Source organism: Peromyscus leucopus, chromosome 9 (assembly GCF_004664715.2).
Source record: "Peromyscus leucopus breed LL Stock chromosome 9, UCI_PerLeu_2.1, whole genome shotgun sequence".
In the NCBI taxonomy this organism is placed as follows: Eukaryota; Metazoa; Chordata; class Mammalia; order Rodentia; family Cricetidae; genus Peromyscus; species Peromyscus leucopus.
Genome location: NC_051070.1, coordinates 107,143,880 through 107,165,824, shown reverse-complemented (window position 1 = coordinate 107,165,824; position 21,945 = coordinate 107,143,880). Strand labels below are relative to the sequence as shown.

The 21,945-nt window shown below is 49.2% G+C and overlaps 1 protein-coding gene and 1 long non-coding RNA gene across 2 annotated transcripts in view; one reads left to right on the top strand and one right to left on the bottom strand.

Moving 5' to 3' along the window:
• Window positions 1-10,112, bottom strand: part of C9H10orf71 (chromosome 9 C10orf71 homolog) — a 30,424-nt gene extending 20,312 nt beyond the window's left edge. The window contains exons 1-2 of the mRNA XM_028878374.2: window positions 10,022-10,112; window positions 9,796-9,901 (exon numbers count right to left, since the gene is read on the bottom strand). The gene's annotated coding sequence lies outside the window, so the exon portion shown is untranslated. The remainder of the gene's footprint in view (window positions 1-9,795; window positions 9,902-10,021) is intronic.
• Window positions 10,113-10,202: 90 nt separating this feature from the next.
• Window positions 10,203-19,908, top strand: LOC119088553. Its single transcript, XR_005092220.1, has 2 exons — window positions 10,203-10,573; window positions 19,553-19,908. It is a non-coding gene; the product is annotated as an uncharacterized LOC119088553 (long non-coding RNA).
• Window positions 19,909-21,945: the final 2,037 nt, after the last annotated feature.

The window sequence follows — 21,945 nt, the reverse complement described above, 5'->3', positions numbered from 1 at the left end:
TCACCTTAATTGAATGGCATTTTCCGTTCTGAGTGAGGGGAAGCAGGAAGAGAGAGAGATGACAGGTTGACTTTATCACACCCAGAAGGCCCTAGGAAATTGGAATTGATGCCTCTTGCTGGGCTTCGAGGGTGCTGTTTGGGGGTATCGGCTCACACACACCACAAGGAGCCGTTTAGAGAAGTGAATCATGACAGTTCCCTCATCTGTCCCCAGCCCAGAAGCCTCAGTCCAGCCATACGTGAATACACAGCCCCTACCATCCCATCCCAACCACCCACTCTGGGCCATGACTTGCTGCTCAGCCTTTGGCCAGGCTCTTGGACACTGTGCAATACAGCTTTACTTCTTCAGAGGTCTTTGTCTGTGTTCTGCACGTTTGGAAGGGGCTGTCTTAGGTGGCGTGGCTGTTATGGCAGAAGCACCACATGGGTGGTTTAAGCACCAAAAACGAAGCTCTTATGTCTGGGAAGTTCAGGTTCAAAGTACTGGAAGACATGTTGTCTGGTAAGGTTCTGTTCCTGGCTTTTGAATGGATGTCTTCTCACCCTATCTACACACACAGGGATGGGGCTTGGGGTGGGACAGTCTCTCTGGTCTCCTCTTTTAGGGGCACCCATAAGGATTTGACCCTTGTAACTAAATTATCTCTCTCAGATCTGTCTCTGAACACTAGCCCATAGGGAACTGAGATTTCAACATATGAATCTGGGGGGACACAAACATCCGGTCTATAGCAGAGGACGATGAAATGACCAAATTGGCTTCTTTAGGTTGGCTCTTTCAGGGAAGGGGAGAAGATGGGGGCAAGCAGGGTGTTCACAGGGTGGGAGGCTTAGGGCATCCCTGTACACACCTGTATTCACTGAACCCGGTAGGTTGCACTTCCTCTCCATCCTCCACTGGGGAGACTGAGGCTTCCTGTGTTCTTCCTTGTCCCTTGCTTAAGGCCCCTGAGTTCTGGAGCTGAATAACACTTTGTCTTTAGCCTTAGGGGTCCTTCTTTCTGGAGCCATAGTGATTCCCCTCCACTCTCAGCCAAATGTCATAATGGCTGTGTCCTTGTCATCCCTTTCAACTTTTGAAAACCAGAGGTTCAGGCCCTGCTGAGAAAAGCCATGAGTGGAACCTCAGGCTTTCCCACACATTCATCACATTAAGTGCCAGTTGAGGACTTACTATGCGCTCCATAACTGGTGCTATAGACAATGCCTGGGAAGAGCTGATCTGAGATCAGAGTCCTTTCCCTGTGGAATAGGGAAGCTTGGGAGGGGTGGCTTTGTACTTTGGATGGCCTTAGATTGGTCTCTGTCTCTTGGTCTCTCTCGCTTTCTGAGGTTGTCACTTACATGTGTGAAAACATAGCTTTGATGTGCAGAAGAGTCATCGTATATCCGGTTTAGCCGTTTTGGCTCCCTGGATCTGACACTTGTTAGATGTGCTGGTTGGTTTTTTGTCAACTAGACACGCGTTAGAGTCCTCTGGGAGGAGGAAGCCTCGGTTGAGAAAACGCTTCCATCAGACTGGCTTGAATAATGATTTATGAGGGAAGGTGGGCGGTGCCACCCCTAGGCAGGAGGTCCTGAGTTGTATAAGAAAGTAGGCTGAGCAAGAAGTAAGCAGCTCTATGCTTCAGTTCCTGCCACCAGGTTCCTGCCAGGAGTTCCTGTCCTGACTTCCCCCAGTGACAGACTGTGACCTGAGAGTTGTAAGATGAAACTATCCCTTTCCTCCCCAAGTTGCTTTTCGTTGTGGTGTTTATCACAATAGAATTCAAATGAGTTACAATATCCAAGGCCCGAGCTGATCTGAGGAATCCTCAAACTAGGAGAGAGGTAGTGGAAGCCAAGGGTTCTCAAACTGACCCAGTGCTACAATGTCTAGATGGGCCGGTTTCCCATAAACTTCTGATCATCACCTAGACCCAGGGCTGAGTCTGTAGCTAATCTAACCAGGAGTCAGGACACTGGTTCTGGGCATCACAGACCCAAGCAAGGATCCAGTCTCGAGAGAAATGAGAGGTTAGGGGGAAAGAAGGATGCAGAGCTCCAGATGTTTCCAGCAGCCTGTCCTCTTGTAGCCCCTGCTCCGGATCCCTGATGACCATGGTAGGCTGAATAGTGTTTCTCGACTGGCTCTCTAGGTGTGTGCACTGGCTCATTTCCTGATGCCAGCCTGATGTCCCCAAGGCAGAGCTGGGACCAGGTGTGCACAGCAGGCTTTGCAAGGTGTGGGGGACTCTGAAATGCTTCTGAAGCCCAGCAGGCTCCAGCTGGGCTTGCTTTCTGAGTGGAAAGTCTCACTTGCAAAAGCTTGCCCCCAGCTAGCAGCTGCATGCTGCTCTTGCCATCTCAGACAGGGTGGTACTAGATGTCACTCCCGAGTGCCTGGTAGACTTGGCCAGAACAGAGCTTCTGTATTCTTCCAGTGCTGGGGAGGAGTTCATGACTGGCATTGCCAGTGGGTTGGCAGCATTCCCCAGACATCTCTGCAGATGCGGATGCCAAGCCTTAGGAGCGTCTGTTCACTTCAGATTTAGAGGTGCTCCATCTACCTTTACAGGAGTGGTGCTAGCCCCAGGAGGCGGGAGCAGAAGGCCTCTGGACCTTCGGTGACCTCCTTCCTTGAGTTCTTGTCAAAACTGGGCTGAGTGCTGATCAACCAGCACTTTCCATAGAGGACCTGATCACCTTGCCACTCACCCAAACTGCAGGGCCATGCCTGATGCCAGGGAAGCCACCAGAGGAGGCCCTCCAAGCTTGTAAGACACTCAGGCTCACACCAAGATCCCATGTCATGCAAGGCTAGTGTTATGTAAGGCTGCATATCAATGTAACTGTGACTAAAAGATGGCAAGACTAAGCAATCGTTCTCAGTCTGTGGGTCACAGCCCCTTTGGCATCAAACAACCCTTTCAGAGGGGTCGGCTAAGACCATCAGAAAACACAGATATTTACATTATGATTCGCAACAGTAGCAAAATTAGAGTTATGAAGAAGTAACGAAATAAGCTTGGTTGGGGGTCACCACAACACCAGGAACTGTATTAAAGGGGTGCTGCATTAGGAAGGTTGAGAATCACTGTCTTAGAGCCTTGGACTTCTCTGCTGAGGTGTGGAATTAATGCTGGTGCATTGTGGAGGTTCTCCTAGCAGGGCTTCTTGACCTGGCCGCTGCAGACACTGACAAAGTCCCCAGGGGGGGGCATCAGGCTCTGATCGTGTATGTGATCCACATTCGTCTATACTTCCCTTCCCCTTCTCCACGGGCATCCTGCTGTGGACTCAGGAAACGAGGGAACTGGCTTTGGAAAGGAGCTGCAGAGGCAGTTCTCGGCCATAGGAAGAGCTAGAAGCCTGACTCTATGACAGTGTCATTCTGGACATCTCTCTGAACTATCCCTGTAAAACAGTTCAAACCAACCCTATTGAGAGTGATTTTCATTTGAGTGAGGACGGAAACCAGAGTTGTGAGCCCTATAACTGACAGGGTCAGACAAGATTCACTGGGAAGGAACAGGCTTCCCCTGTTGGTAGTCTGTGGACTGGTTGTGTGCTCACAGTCCCCACAGTGTATGTGCTAGCACAGGGACAAGGCACTTTCTTGTCAACGGGATGAAGGGATGGATGAGAGACATTCTACCTGCTGTGCACCTGGCACAAGATTAACACTGTATGGCCCAATATCATCAATACTTATTGTTGCTCAGTACAACAACAGCACGAGGGAGGCAGGAATCCCTATAATTCATGGAGAAGGAATGTAGAGTCTAGAGAGGCTTAGTGTCTGACAGTGTGGAGTTGAACCTGGCACTGCTGAGCAGGGAGGCTCCTGCCCTATGCATCGTGTGTGTGACCATCTCCAGGAGCTTCTGGGATGCCCAGTTAGGCCAAGCATCTTTACTCAGTGCTGTACTACTCCTCGTAGCTCCATGCTCTGGGTTTCATATTCGAGTTTCCCAGGAGCTGATTTTAGGACCTCTGGCTACAGCGTGTCCTTCATGTCTGCACCCATGCAGCAGACTTCCAAACATGAGATGCAAAGACCCTGGAACTCTCCAGCACCCCATAAGGACAGCAACGCTGCCTCTCTGGATTACAGTTTCAGAATACAGCAGCTTTTGAACAAACTGCTATTTTCTAATCTTGATTTGGTGCTGGTTTGCTGGCACTTATGAGAACCACTTTTGACTCAGTGGAGGTTGTACAGAGGGGGTCCCATACCACAGAACCTTGTTCACCCAGTGCTATCTCCTAGCACAGTCGTATGTTGATGCAAATGGGGATAGTCCCTTAGGAGAGGCATGTGGCTATGTTGGGAATAGGTTACTGCCCAGCAATCATCCTCTCTTCGGCCCCTAGAAGGTAGCCGGATAAGGTGAAGTAGGACCCCTGAAAGAACCCAGAGTGTTCCAGACTGTGTAGAGAAGCTGGCTCAGGCACTACCTCTTCAGGGAAGCAAAGAGGGGAGCCAGAGAGTCTTCCAGACCATCTTGGAGGACAATTGCTTCACCTGGGAAATGGTACCCTTGGGCTGGGTGACCCAGTAGAGAGGCACAGCGTGGAGAGCCAGCCATCATTGATCATCCATACTCCAGGATGCTCACTGAGCACCAGCACTCCAAGGGAGCTCCTGGCCATCTGTCCTTGAACTTGTCCATCACACACTTCCTGTATATGACCTTATTTGGAGTTCCAATTAGAAGATTAGGTGGGTTTGGTGTCAAAAATTTTCAGATGGAAAAATTGAGGCTCAGAGAGGTTGAAGAACTCCCTTAAGGTTACAACCAGGAGGTAGAGGTCAAAAGCTCTGTCTGTGCTTTCACCTCCCAGATCTGTGAGAACTTGACGAGTTACCTGGCTGCACCACCTCAGTACTCTGAGCCTCTGCCTAACCAGCTGCAGTAACCATTAGCTCCCTGGGAGGTTGTGAAGAGAACAGGGGGGAATTGCAAGACCACAAGACTGGGTGGGAACTGCAGGAGCATGGGTAGACTGGGTGGGAACTGCAGGAGCATGGGTAGACTGGGTGGGAACTGCAGGAGCATGGGTAGACTGGGTGGGAACTACAGGAACATGGGTAGACTGGGCGGGAACTGCAGGAACATGGGTAGACTGGGTGGGAACTGCAGGAACATGGGTAGACTGGGTGGGAACTGCAGGAACATGGGTAGACTGGGTGGGAACTGCTGGAACATGGGTGGACAGGGTGGGAACTACAGGAACATGGGCAGACTTCCATGGAGTGAGGATTCAGTACAGGGGAATTCTTAGCACAAGATACAGCTGTGGCTTGGATGTGTATCTCATGTTTATGTGTCTAACCTTAATCCTGAACTTGATGGATCAGGATCTGGGAGGTGCATAGGTCACATGAGTGGAGCCCTGTGAATGGGATTAGTGTTTTTATGGAAGTACTCCACAGAGCTCCTTTGCCCTCTTCCTACCTAGTGAATACACAGCAGGAGGGTACTATATGTGAGGATTTGGTTCTTGGGCAGGCCTGGTGCCTTGAACTGTGTTGTTTATAAGCCATTTATGTGTTTTTATGATGGCAGCCTGAGTGGACTAAGACAGGGACCTTGGAGTGCCAGATGTCCTTGAACTTGGATCCTGGCTGAACTAGCTGTGTGTGGCCCTCAACAAATTACAAAAATAAATAAGTAAATAAGTCCTTCTTTGTGCCTCAGTTTCTTCATAACCTCATATGGTTACTAGGAAAATGAAGTAGGTTCTTGGGTCTGTAAAACAGAGACGGCATGGTCCTCACTACCAGGTAACTTGGTTAATCTAGGCCTACTGTCAATCACTAGAGTCACTGAGAGGGCTTTGCCTTTCCCCAACATAAAAGGAGGCAGCAGTGATGGAGAGTTCCTTCATTGAACTGGGGCCGACCAGAGCTCCCGAGGCTCCCCTGGTCTTGGGGCAACCTCCTCTGTCCCTCATTAGCTGTGCATGCTTAGGCAAGGTATTAAACCTCTCTGAGCCTCAATGTCTGCATCTATGAAGGAGATCCTAAGATCTATCGTGCTGGGTGACTTCAACCATAAACCCAGACATGCTAAGAACTTATCTGTTGGGAACATGTAGCTAGCCACTGCATGGAGGCTGTGGTGTGGGAACTGAGCTGTGCCTTTGACTTCTGGAGCACTTGGGCCCTCCCTCCTGTGAGAGTCAGACGAGGCCAGACTGGGGACAGGGGTAAGCTCTTTGTGCTGTAAGGATGCTGGCAGGAGTGAAGGTATTCTGAAGAGAAATCACCTCTGCCTGCCCTTTGGCTATCAGAATAATGAAACAAAAGGTCTCTAGGGAGTTGAAATTTCCCCAGAAATCTCACGCTAGTAGAAGGGAAGGGCTAAAGCCTGGTGCCAGCCAAAGGAGGATCTGGTTTCTCAGGAAGATTTCACAGCTATGACAACTTAGATCCCCTTAAGGGACAGAGCTAGACAATCATGGGTCAATGATTTTAATCCTTATCTTTAAACTTAGGAATTTCCTGCTCTACTGACTGAGCTAGCTGGGCATGTACATAGTGTTTAAGCTTAAACTTCATATCAGGACCCCAGAAGATAGTTTTGGGGATCACTGGGACTCTGTGTTCCTCTTTCTAGTGTGGTCACATGGACTACATCTCTCCCCAGCTCTTGTCTCTCTATTTGGACTATTGAGGCCAGGTGGCCAGGCCTAGCTTGTTAGAGTTGCCAAGGCCCAGGTTTTGAGCCCCAAACACATTGTTGCATGTAGCCTGGTAGTCTCAGACCCAGGCAAGGGGCAGCTCCAATATCACCTGCTCCTCAAAGGTAGGGCTCAGCAGTACCAGGTGTGAAAGCAGCCTCTAGTCACCACAGAGAGGCTGGGGATGATCTGAGCTGTCTCAGAAACCTGCTCCTAGATGAATCAACTGAATCCCAGCACCTCTTCCTTCCTTTGGGCAAAGGCTTTACGATGGGAAATGGCTGAGGCGATATGTGTCTCTCCACTCAGCCAGACAGTTCCTGAAAAATGGGCCTGCTCAAAGACAAAAAGGACTGCCTTCGGCTGGCAAGAGCCTGGGGCTCCCGTTGAAGCTGAGTGTGAGCACTGGGAAGTGCTTTTTTGGAGCCTTTCCTGGGTGCTGCCCTTTGTTCACATCCTGTCTTAGCTGGACCTTGGAGAGCTGGGTGGGAACACTCTTTCCCAAGTCCTTAGAGAAGCCACAGATACTTGCTGGGTTCTTCAAACTCTTTTGCTGTCAGATTCCTCTAAGGTCAGTGTACACAGGCCCAGCTTGGAATGTGTTTTGCCCCACCTCAGCTCCATCTGCCCCTTGAGGCTGGTCCTCAAGCCAAGAACATGCTCCACCTTCCCCTGACTCCTGAAGTACATGTATTACTCTTACTGCGCTAGTCCTGTATACAGCTACGTTCCACACTGACCCTGTGGCTTACACTGTGTGGTGTGTCTCAGCTCTGGTGTGTACTCCACAGGTTCCCTGCTGGGTCCTGATCTCTGACCTCCGTGGATCCTTTGGCTTCCCCTCCAGCCACTCCCACCAGCTCATGCCATTCAAGCCCCTGGGAACCAAGCAGAGGCCAAGAGGCACTTGGAGCTTTTTTAACTAAATGAAACCCAAGATGGGCAGGGTACGGTGGCACGCTCCCGTACCCTCAGAACTTGGCATTTTGCAAATAGAAGCAGAGGATCGGGAGTTCAAGGCCAGCCTATGTTTCAAAACAAAAAAGCAGGAACAACAATCAAATTACAGGGCAATGGGTTGGCTAGAGTTGGTGAAATGGGGTTCAAACCTGCCAGTAGACACAAAGCCTAGACACTCTAGCCTGCTTGGACCTGACTGGGGAATGCCAGCCCTGTGCACCTTCCCCCAGGGACAGTCTCTTAAAGACCCCACTCCTCTCCAGTAACCCCGGGACAGACAGATTAAAACTCCAAGAGGCAACAAGCAAGCCAGCCTAGCCTTGGCGTCATGGGCAGGGCTCAGTTACTGAGACTGCCTGCGACTGGAGGAGTAAGCTATTTTAGAACATGGGGCTTCCCCCTGTGAGTCAGGGTCAAGAGCAGAGAGCAGGAAACACAGGCACTTGCTGAGAAAAGGCAGCCAGCCAAAGAGATGGACTCTTCCTCTGAGGCCACAAGGCTCCCTCTGGCCTTTCCTGTCACCTGCTCACAGCTCCCTTTGCCTGAGTGTCCGTCCTGGTGGACTCTGGTCCTTCTGCCTCAATGATCCGGCATCCCACCACCCGCTTCCTCCTCTTTAGTGTGAGCCTTTGCTCCCATCCCTACCAGCTTCTGGTCACCAAAAAGCAGGAACACTTCCTTCCAGACCAAAGACCCAAGGGGCAGATGCAAGTTGGACTTGGGTCACCCGGAGATGGCTATTTATAAACTCCCCAATAAGCATAATCCACTCTGGTCAGCTGGCCACACCGATGCTCCACACGACTGGTGACTCTAAGGCTAAGGTAACCCTCAGCCCCACAGGGCAAAACTGAAATCTTCCGGTGTGAACCAGAACTGACAAGCAGGCCTAGGGAAGGAGACTTCAGAGTCCACCTGCTGCTGGCCCTGAACATCCTGCTCCCAGGCTGTTCTTTACTTTCTTCCTAAATTTGCTTTTATTATTATTATTATTATTATTATTATTATTATTATTATTATTATTAATCCTTTGGCAATGCATAGCGTATTTTGATTACTTCCACCCCCATTACCCTCTCTCGCATCCTCTTCTATTCTAGCTGACCCCTTTTTCCCAACTTCATGCTCCAGACTTCCTACTTGCGTGTCTTTTTCTTTGTTTTGTTTTGGGGTGACAAATTGAATTTAGACTTGCTTGCATGAACTGCATTGCTGTTGTGGATGTACGTGGATTAAAATTCTATTCAGCTCCAGGAGCACGTGCCCCAGGGGCAGTCAGCAGCCTTTTTCTGTAAAAGATCACACACTTGGTTTTTCCACGCTGCACAGTCTGGGCAGGTGTGTAAAACTGCCTGGCTGTATGCAAATGAATGCACTGGGCCGTGTGCCAGCAAAGCTTTATTTACAAATCCAGGCTCCCAGTCACAGGGCATTCAATCACTACTGTTTCCAAAGGTTGGAAAAGCAGACGTTGTTTAACATGCACATCTGATTCCTGTATTTACAGAGGCATTTTACAATGCCAAATAATATTTCTTAATTATGTTAAACTTTCATATATTTATATTCAAAAGAGTGCTCATCACTTACCAATTCTTCTCCATCGGAAAATGAAAAAAAAGAAAAGAAAGAAAGAAAAAGAATGGCTTTCCACTGGGCAAGCCTGACTGGTAGGGAATCTGGTTGGGCTCCCTGGGGTGCGTGAGGACAGGCAGTCTGCTGAGGGCTTTGTGTTGGAGACCCACGTGCTTTCAAAGCCCTTAAGTCAGAGTCAGACAGCCAGTGTCTCTCTCTGTTATAGCTGCGAGTGGCAACGGAGTCTCCTTCAACTCTGCTGTGAAACCTGGGACCCTGGTGGTCCCATTTGGCAATGCAAAGACCCGACATATCCACCAGCACGTGCTCACTCCGCTGTGTAGGAGCTGAGCACCCTGACAGCTACGTGGGAGGACAAAGTCACACATAAATGCTCTAAATCTTCCGTTCATGGTCCACAAAGCACACTCAGCCCCGAGAGCCCCAGCACTCAGTCTGCTCTTACCCCCTAGACGCCATCCTACACATCTCAACGCTCACAGCCCTCCAGAGCAGACACCCCTTCTACTATCCGCTGGAGACTCCCTTGACTGTGCCAAGGAGCACGCAAGTGTGCAGACTGTACCTTCCGATCTCCACGTGTGAACCAGCTGCTTGTTCCACAGGCCTTCCCAGGATCTGGAGGGTACCGGCTCTGCCCAGTTGCCCGAACTTCTTCCCCCTTAGCCAGGCTGCCCAGAGAGGAGAGGAAAGAGGATTCAACACCCGGACTGCCTGCGTCCCACCGAGTTACCCACTTGAGCAGAATCAGCGGCCAGAAGCTGCCAGCCGTGGAAGGCCCAGAAGCTTACCCAAACAGAGACTGGCCTGGGGAAACCAAATGGTGTTCGTGGTGGGGAAGAGGCAAACAGTCCGCTCTGCAACACCCGCGTGGTGTCAAGTAACAGTCAGATTAAACAAACAGCCTCAGAGGCTATTTTTACATCCAGATCAGCCACGAGTAATAGATAACTCAGGGAGTGAAAATTGTTTGCCGATTAGCTGGCCCCTCACCACGATTCCAGCTTCAGTGCAGAGTGATTTCTATAGTCACCCCAGAACCTAGATTCGAATAAAAATATCTCAAGGTGGGGGGAGGAAAGCATTTGTCTCAAGAAATGTTAAGAACATGATAGTGTGTGCCTTGGAACCAGCCACGGAGGCCTGCTGATGTCCCAGAGCAGAAATAGCCCGTTTCATCATCGGCTCTGGACAACCACGGCCTGCATTCCTCGAGTAAGGAGCCATACTCTGCCACGCTTTTGGAGCAAAATAATCTGGCCAGCCGCAGGCTGGGGGAAGGCTGGGCTGGGTTTCAAGGGGAGAGATGCAGAAGGATGTGAAATAACCAGAGAAGATGCAAGGTAAGTGTCCACTCAACAACTTGGCCTTGGTGTTTGCAAAACCTGGGTACCAATGACAGATCTTTTCCATCAGCCCAGGGCTCCCCTCTCCTTCCCTGGGAAGGACCCCCACCCCCACCCCAAAGTCCCAAGATGAGTTCACACCTGCCTTCTCTATGATTGCATCCTAGATTGGCCTGGGGTCACCTGCCCTACCCCTAAACGGCCCTAGACCACCTTCTCTAGGCTGTGCTAGCTCCTTGCCCTCCCCATCCTCCTCACTGCCAAAATTTGATACAATAATTTCTTCTCTTTTGCCTAAAGCTCCTTTGTTAAGCTCCCTTAGTCTGTGGCCTGAGGGATTCAAGTTGTCCAGCCCTGCCAGATATCTGGCTCCATACAGAGCTCAATGCCCCGGGGGAGCCCTGCAGAGCACTATACCTCTGCATCTATTTGTGGACTGCCTGTCCTGACTCTGTGGGCACCTCAAGGGCAGCCACCTCTGTCCCAGCCTTGAACCTTAGCCTGTGAACACCAGGCCCTGGATGGGTTCAGCATTTAGAGGTGGTCTGAAGAAGACTCTACCTTTCAGTGTTGCCCATCCCATCCGGGACAAATAACAACTTGAAACGGGAGTGAAAACACCACACAGGTCCAGGGAGCCCTGATTCCATTAATCCCTAGCTCCCTGACACCAGCCAAGTCACTCTTCCTTGCTAAGCCTCAGTTTACCTACTTTTAAACTGGAAAGAGTACCCATTGCTCTGTCAAAGGAGCAAGGCTATATATCTATATATCTATATATCTATATATATATATCTATATCTATATATATATATAATTATATTGTCAAGTTTCCCATGTTAGCCATTTATTTATTATTGTTACACAATTTTTATGACATCCTCAGCCATCTAAATTATCATTTATTAGTTTCCTTTAAATAAAACTTAAGCCAACTTATTTTTTTTTTAAATAGAGCTTTCCATTAAACAATACCCAAGAAATCATAGATTTTCTATTTTAGTGATTGTTTCCCCCGTTACATATGTAAACAAATTGAGTCAGTTCCGTGTCATCTGCCTGTGGCCAGAGTCACTTCATCCCCACATTAGACAGCGCTGCCTTGCTAAACCTCATTATACATGGAATTTGCTTTGGGTGAGTAACCAGAGCTGAACCGTTCCGTGGGGCTTCTGATTTCCCAACTCTCTTCACTGTCCTCCTCCTCCGAGTCGCTCTTCCCAGCTTACTCTTAATGCCTCACAGGTGGCAAGCATGACCTCATGTCTGGTTTGGGATCATAGACACGGGCGATCTGTGCTCCGAGGCAAGAGCTGATACTGTTTGCTTGAAGTGGCTGACTGACTAGAGGCCAGGGGAACCTTCAGGGGGCCAGGGAGTGACAGGCAGCTTTGTCAACAGTGTTGGGAGAGAACAATAAGGCATTGCTTAGCAGGAACCTCCAAGTGAGCTAACCCGACCACAGCACTAACCAGACCACAAGCGCTCCACCCCAGGATCCAGGTGCCCCCAGGAAAGGCTTCCACCTTCCACAAGCTGTGGATCCCACCTCTGCATTAGTTACTGTGGGCACACTGACTCAGACCACCCCCAGCAAGGACAACAGTTAGGCTTTGGATCAAGAACACAGATTCTGAATAGCCCAGAGCCGGCCGGCATGGTTCCTGGGGTCTGGCCAAGAAGAAGTGACCACTGTCTTCCAGCCCAGGAGCCATGAGCTCCACGGAAAGAATGTGAATGAAGACACGGTTCTAAATGTAGACTCGTGGCCGCTATGTGAGCCACCGCGCTCTGACGGTCTAGAAAAACAAGGCCTGCTCGTCCGTTCAGCAGGAACATAAATAAAGCTGTCCTCAGGCCGCGTGCTGCCGTGTCCCATCCCTGCAGTGACATTCCCTCAGAAGGCCTCTGGAGCACAGCAGGGCAGAGCACCAGTTCAATGGCACAAGCAAAAACGGCCGAGCCGTGGCCTTGGTGCCCACAACGGTCACCAGCTTCGTTTTACACCAGCTTTCATTGGTGCTGCTGCTGGATAACTAGACATGTTCAAAAGCTGGGGACTCGGGCAGTGTACCAGGGCTCCTGCAGCTGGGCTCTGGCTCACATCCCTGCCAAGATCACGAGATAACTCACCTGATTTTCTACCCTTGTGACCTGGACATAGGTGATAGTTCTTTGCCAGCACCAAGATTTCCTTGGGAATCATTTCTGTCAATGTCTTCAGGAGCCTGATGCATCTTCTTGACTTGATAATCAAAACGAAAAAGCTAGCCCGCCCATACGGAACACTTACACTGTGCCTTGTGCCAGTCAATGTCCTTACACTAGTGAGTCTGGCCTTTCACTCCACCTCAATGAGTTGTTCGCTATCCCAGAGCTTCAGGAGGAGGAGATAAGAAAAACTGCCCGGCTGAGCTATAGCTAGGCCACACCTCCTAAAGGTTCCATAGCCTTCAGAGTTATGCCACAGCTGGGCTTGTTGGTGCAAGCTTGGAAAGCTTAGGCAATAGGTTCACAAGTTCAAGGCCTGCCTGGGCTACAGAGTGAATTCAAGGCTAGCTTAGGCAACTTAGTGAGATGCTGTCTCAAAATTAAAATTAAAAAAAGGAAGAAAGGCTATGCCTTGTGTGTATGAGGCTGTAGGTTCAATCCTCATCACAGGGGGAGGGGGAGGGTCAAGATGCACCAAACAGCTGGTCTAGAATGCTCAAAACATGAGCGTGTGTGGCACATTTCAGGTCCAGACTATAATAGTCTTTCAGGACATGGGATCTGTGTGTGTGTAGCGGGATGCTGACTGCTTATGTTAGCTCAGTGCCTTGCTAAACTCAAAAGGAGTGCTCCATTAGTAGCTCACAGTCTGGGAACAGCAGACCCATGTGGCCGAGGACATTTTCATAGGGCTGCTGCTCTTCCTGTCTGGACACAGTTGGGACTTGTCATTGTTGATGGAGGGACATCCTGGCTTGAGAGTGAGGCAGCCTTCCTGAGGCTTAACCTCTAGGGTTCCTTGGTAAGGACTCGACAGCAGAAGTTTGTGAAATGTGTGTGTGTGTGTGTGTGTGTGTGTGTGTGTGTGTGTGTGTGTGAGACTTAGTATCCCCATGACACATAGACACTTCAGTCACGTCCTGTACTGATCCCGTATTGGGATGGTAGTATAGATGATCTAAACTTACAATGGTCCTGCTTGGGATTTCCCATTTTATGTCTGATAACGAGGCATGTATCTGGTGGTCAGCCTCACAGTACGGATGCTGATCATTTGCAGATTGGTAGCATCTGGTGTCACTATTCTGGAGGTGCCGGGCAGGGACAAGAAGCTGTACCTCTCAGCCAGCCACGAAAAGAACAGCCCACAGAGCTAAGCTTGTTGTTTTGCATCTGATGAATTTTCAATGTACCACGTGTTTGTTGGACCATCACCTCACTGTAGGTCAGGGAACTTCATACTCTGGCTATTGTGGGTTTAATAAAACATACCCTTAGACTTAGTTTCCACATAGCCAGTACAAACCTGCTCTTAACAACATCAGAGGCTGCCTGCACAAGACTTGGGTCTGACGACAGTCAACCCTGGAAATGCATGGAGAGTTCATGGGACTCTATTCCTCTCGGCCGAACTGCTGACTCCTGATAGATTCTGGGGGAGGGGCAGCCCCTGTGTTCAGCTGTGGTACCCACGGCTGACTCAGCCTCTAGTGGGTAGCTCTGACTCTGTGGCCACATAGATGGATCTGGAAAAACCCAGTGAATTTGATACGGAAAGACATAAAGGAAGGAAAGGGTGCTGCAGGGAAGAGGGGGTGCGTAGTAATGGGATGGGAGGGAGACAAGAGGGGGTCAAGGTGACAGGAACCAGAGTGCACTCTAGACAGGTCCGACACTGTCAAACAACAACTTCAATCACACTTCTTTAAAAATTGTTTTTGCTCATTTTTTTTCTCACTTGTTAGGCTCCAGGAGATTTCAGATGACCCTTGTGACTTGCACTGTATTTGTGTTGCACAGTGCTTGGCCAGCTGGTCTCTGGATCACAGACATTCACCTACCCCCATCCGGTTGATTCATCCTGGGGTGTGGTGCTAAGATATGGTCAATGTCTCGGTTGCCCAGACAGCAACGGTTCTAATTCCAGACTTCAAGCAAGAACCCTATTTCCCCTGGGGTGCATCGCTCTCACACCCGTGGAAATAGGGCCTTCTTAAAATAAATGATCATTCTTCCAATGCAGAGGCCATGGAGGGAGCCACAAAGCAGCCTGGCTGCAGGTGAGCACTGGCTGCTCACACATTTTGACTCTGTTCTACGGAACAGCTGTCAGGAGAGAAAAGCCACTGCCCAACTGCCCTTCACCCATTTCTGTGGTGACAGGATTGTTTTAACCCCTGTCTTTCCTCCAAACCTTTGTGCCCAGTAGATCTCTGCTTAGAGCACTCGCCCTGATCTTTCCTCTTCTTACCTCTACAGTCTTTGCAGAGCCCCTGGGAAGCTCCCAGGAGTGTTCATAGCCAAGCTACCAGTGTTGCAGGTTTTGGCCTCAGAGATTTAAGGCATTTCTTCTCAGGACAGCAACTGCTGACAGACCTAGGCACATGCTTTGATATCTTCTCATCTTGGTACCTCCAGAACTCTGTAAGTATCTAATGAGATGGAACATGGGCCCACACTGGCACAAAATCATGACTATGGAAGTCCGATCATGGCTTTGTTTTTTTTTTTTTTTTCATAATGAGACTGCTTCCGCTATGTCCTAGTTAGGGTGACAGCAGATCTGCAGTGATTGGCAACATCAGGAGTTTGTGCCCAGGAATTGTCAAGAAGCTGCATGCCTCCTTGTCGAGGAGTACTACACAGCTGGAGAGAGAGAGAAGGATCTCTTCTCTGTCCTTGTAGCTTGTAATCCTGAGGACATGGGAGAGAAATGTGGGTACAGTATGTTTACTGTCTCTTCAAGGCGGGGCTGCAAATGAATGCACATTTTCATTGTTGTTGTTGTTGTTGTAAAAGGAAGTCATAAATAGACAACAACCAGAAATGGTTACCTGTGGGGAGGAAGTGGAACAGGGTGTGGGGAGAGGATCGAAGTTAGGCTACTCTGAATCTTCCCTTTCTTGGGTACCTTTGGTTTGGAGTCATGAAAATACTTAATGGAGTTATACTCTAAATTACATTTTTAAGGTAGAAAACAATAGATCTGGAAAACTGCGGTACAATTTGTTTCAATAAAGTGAAACAGATGGGAAAGCTTTGGATTTAGCCTAGAAATGGTGTTTACTTAGTGTGAATGGGCCCTGGGTTCTGTTCCTAGCCTAATGAACAAACATACTACCATTAAAATAAATGAGCTCAATATGAAGGTAGTTCATTGGGGGAAACCCATCAGATGGTCTTAGAATACAGGGATTGGGCTTCGTCTCTGCAAGGATCTGTCTATCAAATCAAATATAAAATAAAAGGCTGTTCTTAGAAACATGCATGTACATAAATGTTAAGTCCATCAGTGGGCATGCCAATGTCATTAGAGCGCAAGGCTGCTTTTCTTTCTTTTTCTTTTCTTTTCTTTTTTTTTTTTTTTTTTGTAGTAGAGAAAGGAGATGAACATGGTAAGAAATGACAATATTGAACAAAGCTCTCTATCTTCCTGCTCTGGAAAATCAGCAATGACTCTTGATAACTGTCTTTAAGAAAGCAAAGTATCTTCTAGTTGACATAATAGAAATGCTCATGATTTACGCCTAGATTTTGGCTTCAATCACACTTTCTTATTTAAAAAAAAAGGCAAATAAATGAACCAGGAAACATGTAAGCAGATCCTGGAACACTTTGTCACATCAGAAAGACAAGCAGGCCAGCAAAAATCCTCCGGGATTATATGCAAAAGCTGAGGCGTGGGCTTGAAGAGGCTTTCAACCAGGGAAGGAAGCAGTGCTGTGTGTAAGAATGAAACCATCAGCGAATAAAGTGCACATCCAACGTGTTTACAGTGATCAGTTCATAATGACCGGAAGAAAAAAAGGCTATTCATTCAGCCCTCCATGCCCTGGAAGACACATGGAACAACTTACCCTTCTGAAAAATGGGACAAGGCAGCAGCCAGAGCCTAATCCACACCACGAACTCTATCAAATGGTCTGAAGCAACAAGCGATGGGTGAAGGAAAGGTCCCCTAATGTGGGAGGGTGGAGATGGAGTATTATAGATCATCAAACACCAAAGAACTTCTGCTCAGGAGGAGGCTGCCTACGGAAACACAGTGAGGATTCTTGTCTTCGTTAGTAAAAGCCCCCAAGCCTAGTTTAACCCCACCCTCACCCCTCCCTGTGGTGGATGCAGGTAGAGAGAACTACTAATATAACCACGAGGCTGCAGCCAGCAAGATGTGTTTGGGAAAGCAAGACATCTGTGGACAGACCTATAGGCGGAGAGGCCGGTTTCCTATATGTATGAAAACGCTGTAACAGAACCCATGACTTTGCTTGCTGACCTAAGAATTAACACCCACCCCTCAAAAAGAAGTGATGGGGTGAGAAAAGGTGGCAGACTTATGTAACAAAGTCTGCTAGAGCAAAGCAGACAGGATGTATGGATTAAAAGGCGCTAGAAGAAGAACGGCCATGTACCACGTGTACCCCACTCTCCACCAGGCCATGTACCATGTATACCCCACTCTCCACCAGGCCATGTACCACGTGTACCCCACTTTCCACCAGGCCTTGTACCATGTATACCCCACTCTACACCAGGCCATGTACCACGTGTACCCCACTCTCCACCAGGCCATGTACCACGTGTACCCTACTCTCCACCAGGCCATGTACCATGTATACCCCACTCTACACCAGGCCATGTACCATGTATACCCCACTCTACACCAGACTCCACAGACTTCTCAAACAGGGCACCCATGACACTGCCTGGAGATTTGATATTAAAGAATCGCTGCGAATCTTTAGGCGTGACGACAACACAAAGCTGCAGGAAGCAGGCGAGTGGAACTGCAGATACTCAACTTCATGGGATCTGGGACTTCAAAGTTACACAGTCTCTGGGGTACGGGAGAAGTTCTGAATCTGGACACGCATTTGCCCATCTTCTGAGATTTGTAGACATTCATTTGAAATGTCCAGAAGAAAAAAAATCTCCAAAGCGGGAGGACAGAAAAGAGATGATCTGAGTGAGTGGGTGGGGGCTGAGGGCTCAGGGAAGGAGAGGCAATCAGGAAGCCAGAAACGCAGGCAGACCAGGATGGGGCAGAGCTGTGTCTGTTCCTCTCGCCACGTGGCAGAGACGGTGGCCCCTGCGCCAGCCTGGCCCGTCCCACAGACTCCAGGCTGTCTGGTAACCTCACTTAGGGTTATCTGATACTAAGTGGCTTCAGGGAGGCCAACATCTCTACAAATATTGGCAAGCCCACAAACATCAGAAACAGTTAAACGTCCAAGCTGAGAGTGTGGCTGTCTGAGGCTGTCCTTCCAACTTAGAAAACTGAAATGGGAGAAAACCATTAGTGGGGATTGTTACATAACAATGTAAAAATGAACTGCATATGCTAATATAAAATTCTACACATGCATGTAAAGAAAGAAAGCACACACATACACACACAAGACAAAAACCATCTCAAGTACTCTGCTGTCTTGTATTAATAAAAAGATAACATGAAGCCAGGAGATAGTGTTCTGTAAGCTGTGCATGCATGTATGTTCGTGTGTGTGTGTGTGTGTGTGTGTGTGTGTGTGTGTGTGTGTGTGTGTATTCATGTGTTTAAGGCTGTATATATCAAGCAGGTGACTTGAGGCAGAGTAATTAAGACAGGTCCCACTCTTAACAAGAGACTCTTTGCAATCTTTACCCCACGCGCCTCCCTAGGCTAAATCCACGTAGGGCTAGTGGCTAATGTCACTGTGAAAAGCAAAGGCTTTTAGGATGGAGGTGTGTCATGCTGGGGTGTCCTGAGAGAGCCCATGTTGTCTGCATGTTCTCAAGGTCCAGTCAAGGGTCCCTGCAGTGTAGGATGGCCTTTGCATTAGGGGCTCCTGGGACTCCATGAGGGAGGTGAGTGCTCATGTTCACAGATAGCTGCTCAGAGCATCCACCATGCTGTGAGATGTGGGTGGGGCTTCCTGTAGGGACATGGAGGATATCAGGGCTGCCCTGCTCCATGAACTCCACTAGAGAATCTTCCTTCTCATTCTCCTAAGTGGTTCAGTGCACAGAAGACCAGACGTGGCTCAGTTGCAGTATGAAATGGGGCAAAGTTAGAATGTGTGTTCTTAGAAGAAGTGGTTTTACCGGTCACCACCTTGCCTCCAGGGTTGATACCTAGCATGCAGGTCACCACCTTGCCTCCAGGGTTGATACCTAGCATGCAGGTCCATGCTCCTGAAGACGAGCTCTGCTTCTGGAAGCTCCCAGAGACTTCCGTCTGACTTTGAAGTTAGTTCTTTCCAGAGTGTGAGGCTTTCACGTGCAGTGTGGCACTGGTGAGCACGCAGATGACTTCTTGTCAGTGAAGTACAGCCTGGGTCCCAGCAGAGTCCCACAGCCTCTTCAGCCTCCCCACCCGAAGCAGAGGAGCAGGAGAGACTAGGGGGAATTCCACGGTGAGTGCGGCAGGTGAGGGCCGGTGTCATCCCACCCTGCCGGGAGTGACTCTAGATCTTTCCTGCCCTTGTCTGCTCTCCTGGTGTCCACAGAAGGAGCAGTGCTGGCTCTCAGCCCCACCCCCTGATGTCACCTCCAGGGTCAGATGAGGCTCATAAAGCCACAGGCGGTGAGCTTCAGCGAATATGGATTGATGAGTAGCATTTGGAAATGAAGGGGTTTGTGTGGCTAGAGCTGTACTCCTGGCTTTTTAAGGGGGGAACTGAACACCTCTGGTGTTATTCCGATAGGGCAGTCGCTTTATGAGGCCACCCCTTCAGACAGGGTCTGCCCTTACTGCTGACCATTGCTCCTTTCCCTCTCTTATAGAACCTTCTGGAAAGCTGCTGGAAGACTTCTGGGTTGGGGCTCTGTCTGAAGAGGACCTGGCTTTGCTTACAATGTCTTTGGCCCCCGCAGCACGGACGCTGTAGCGCCACTCCGGTCACCCTCCTTGGCGCTGGCTGTGAACGCCTCTGACCTATGTTGAGATGAACATGAGTGTGTAAAACAAGCAACCAGGAAGCACTCTGCACCTATTAATACTAAGTCAGACTCATCTTCAGAAACGCTCACCTGCGGTGAGCAGATACCTCTTCATGAAATATGAAATCCACCCAAATTTATTAAAGCCTCCTGTGCAGTGGTGGGAGCTCAAACCGAGCGGCCCTCCACGAGTGCCTCATTATGATGGTGGCATTATTTATTTATATCCTACCCTAAGACAGACATGATGTAATCCAGTAATTAAGATTGTTATGATCGAATATTTATTAAGCACCTTCAATAAGCCAGACACTGATCCACATAAAGCGAATCTATCCCCTCAAGAGCCCCCATCTTACTGGTATGGGGTTCGGTGCCTCTCACAGGAGAGCAGGGGCATTTAATGGATTTTATCTTTCCTGAGTGAGCCTGGAAAGTGAAGTTGATCAGAAACTGGGCCTGGCTTAGTCTCTCCATAACAAAAAGGTTCACAGTTGGCTTAGAAGAAACACGCAAATGGGCAGACACTATCCCCAAAGTGGCTTCAGACAGGGAGCTAGACTTCCCCGGAGGCCAGCAGGACAAAGATCAGGCCAGGGTGGAGACACCCTTCTTGGAAAAATAGCCCCACCATGGTGTGTTGCAAACTGCCATTTGCTTGTTCCCCACCATGTGTCAGGGCCAGGGCTATAAAGGAGAAGCAGTTACAGCCAGGGTCTCACTTCCTGCCCAGTATCTGGGAAACTTCTATTCTTCTTCCTTTCTTTATGGCTCTGACTCCCATTTTGTTTTGCTGTTTTGTTTTCTTTCCTTCTATAAGTGTGATGATACAATGTCTTTTTGTGTCTAGTGTATTTCACTTACATAATGTCCTTAAGATGTGTTTATATCACAGGTTGTGCCGAAATTCCCTCCACTTACAAGTAGAAGAGTATGCCATTGCCTGTGCCTACCATATCCTGTCCATCCACTCCTCTGTGGATGGGATACCTTTGGGCTGCTGGGAATAATGTTGCTATGTTGATTCTATGTTTCACTTTTTGAGGTACTGCGTAACTACTTTCCATAGACATGGCTCCACTTTCCATTCCGCCAACACTGCATGGGGGCCTTTGTTCCCCCTTCTCTGTTATTTTCCTCTTTCCTTTTCCTTTGTTTGGCTGCGGCCATCCTAATCAGTGTGAGGTGGTATCTCACTGTGGTTTTGTCTTGCGTCTTCTTAATCATTAGTGGGGCTGAGCATCTTTTCCAAAACAGGTTTTAAAGATGCAGCCAAACATGACTTAATAGTTTCATTTAAAGTGAGAGTTCCTGTGGAAATGTGGCTTGCCTTGCTCTGTGCTGATGGGTGGCATCAGGTGACCTGGGATGTGAGTCCTTCCTTCTGGTGTGGGGCCTGGCTTCTTAGCCAGTGCATGCACAGTGATTGTCTGTGGAGCACTGGATCCCTGCAGATATTGTGTTCACCCTTGTGTTTCTGGGTAGTGGGTGAGGGCTGATGCTCAGCCTCAGGCAGAGGAGTTATGAAGCCTCCCAGGTATGTATGTTCCTGGTTTCTTCTGGGTGGGACCCTGTGAACAAGCCTTGCTTTGGGCAGTTTCTCCTGAGCTGGCAGTGAGGTCCCCCTAGGAAGTCCACCGGAGACCTGCCTGTTTCATAGATGCTTTCCCCGATTCCACCACAATCATTCCAGGGAAGTCTTGCTTCTAGCCTCAGGAGGTCTTCATTCACAGGATGCAGGAGTCCTCTTCCTCAGGGAAACCCTGCTGTGGCTCCTTAGCCACATTCCTACATGGAAAGGGCATGGGCTGCTTCCTTCCATGCACAGTTGTTGCCAAGAGAATGAGATGTGGGCCTGCAGTGTTCCTCTGCCCGGCTGATGAGTGCTCTACCCCAGAGGCCCATCACCATGAGGATTACCAGCTAGCTCCCTTGGGACGCCCAGTTGCCTGTGTCTGGAGAGAGGCCTAATCATCTGCTCCAGTTTGTTTTTAAGTAAGGACTGGAGCTGGTGCTTATCTGGGGTCAGGAAACACTACCTGGGTGAAGTGGGGATGTTTGGGTGGCTTCCCCTGGGTGGCTGGCTGCCACTGTCCTGCACTACAAGGATTCCTCTCAGCACAGGGCACTGTGTACGCTCGACCAGTTTTCTATAGGAGCTTGGAGCTGGCTGGAAATACAGGTTCTCAGGCTCAGTCTGTCAGAGACCTCCTGCTTCAATAAGCTCTGCAGGACTG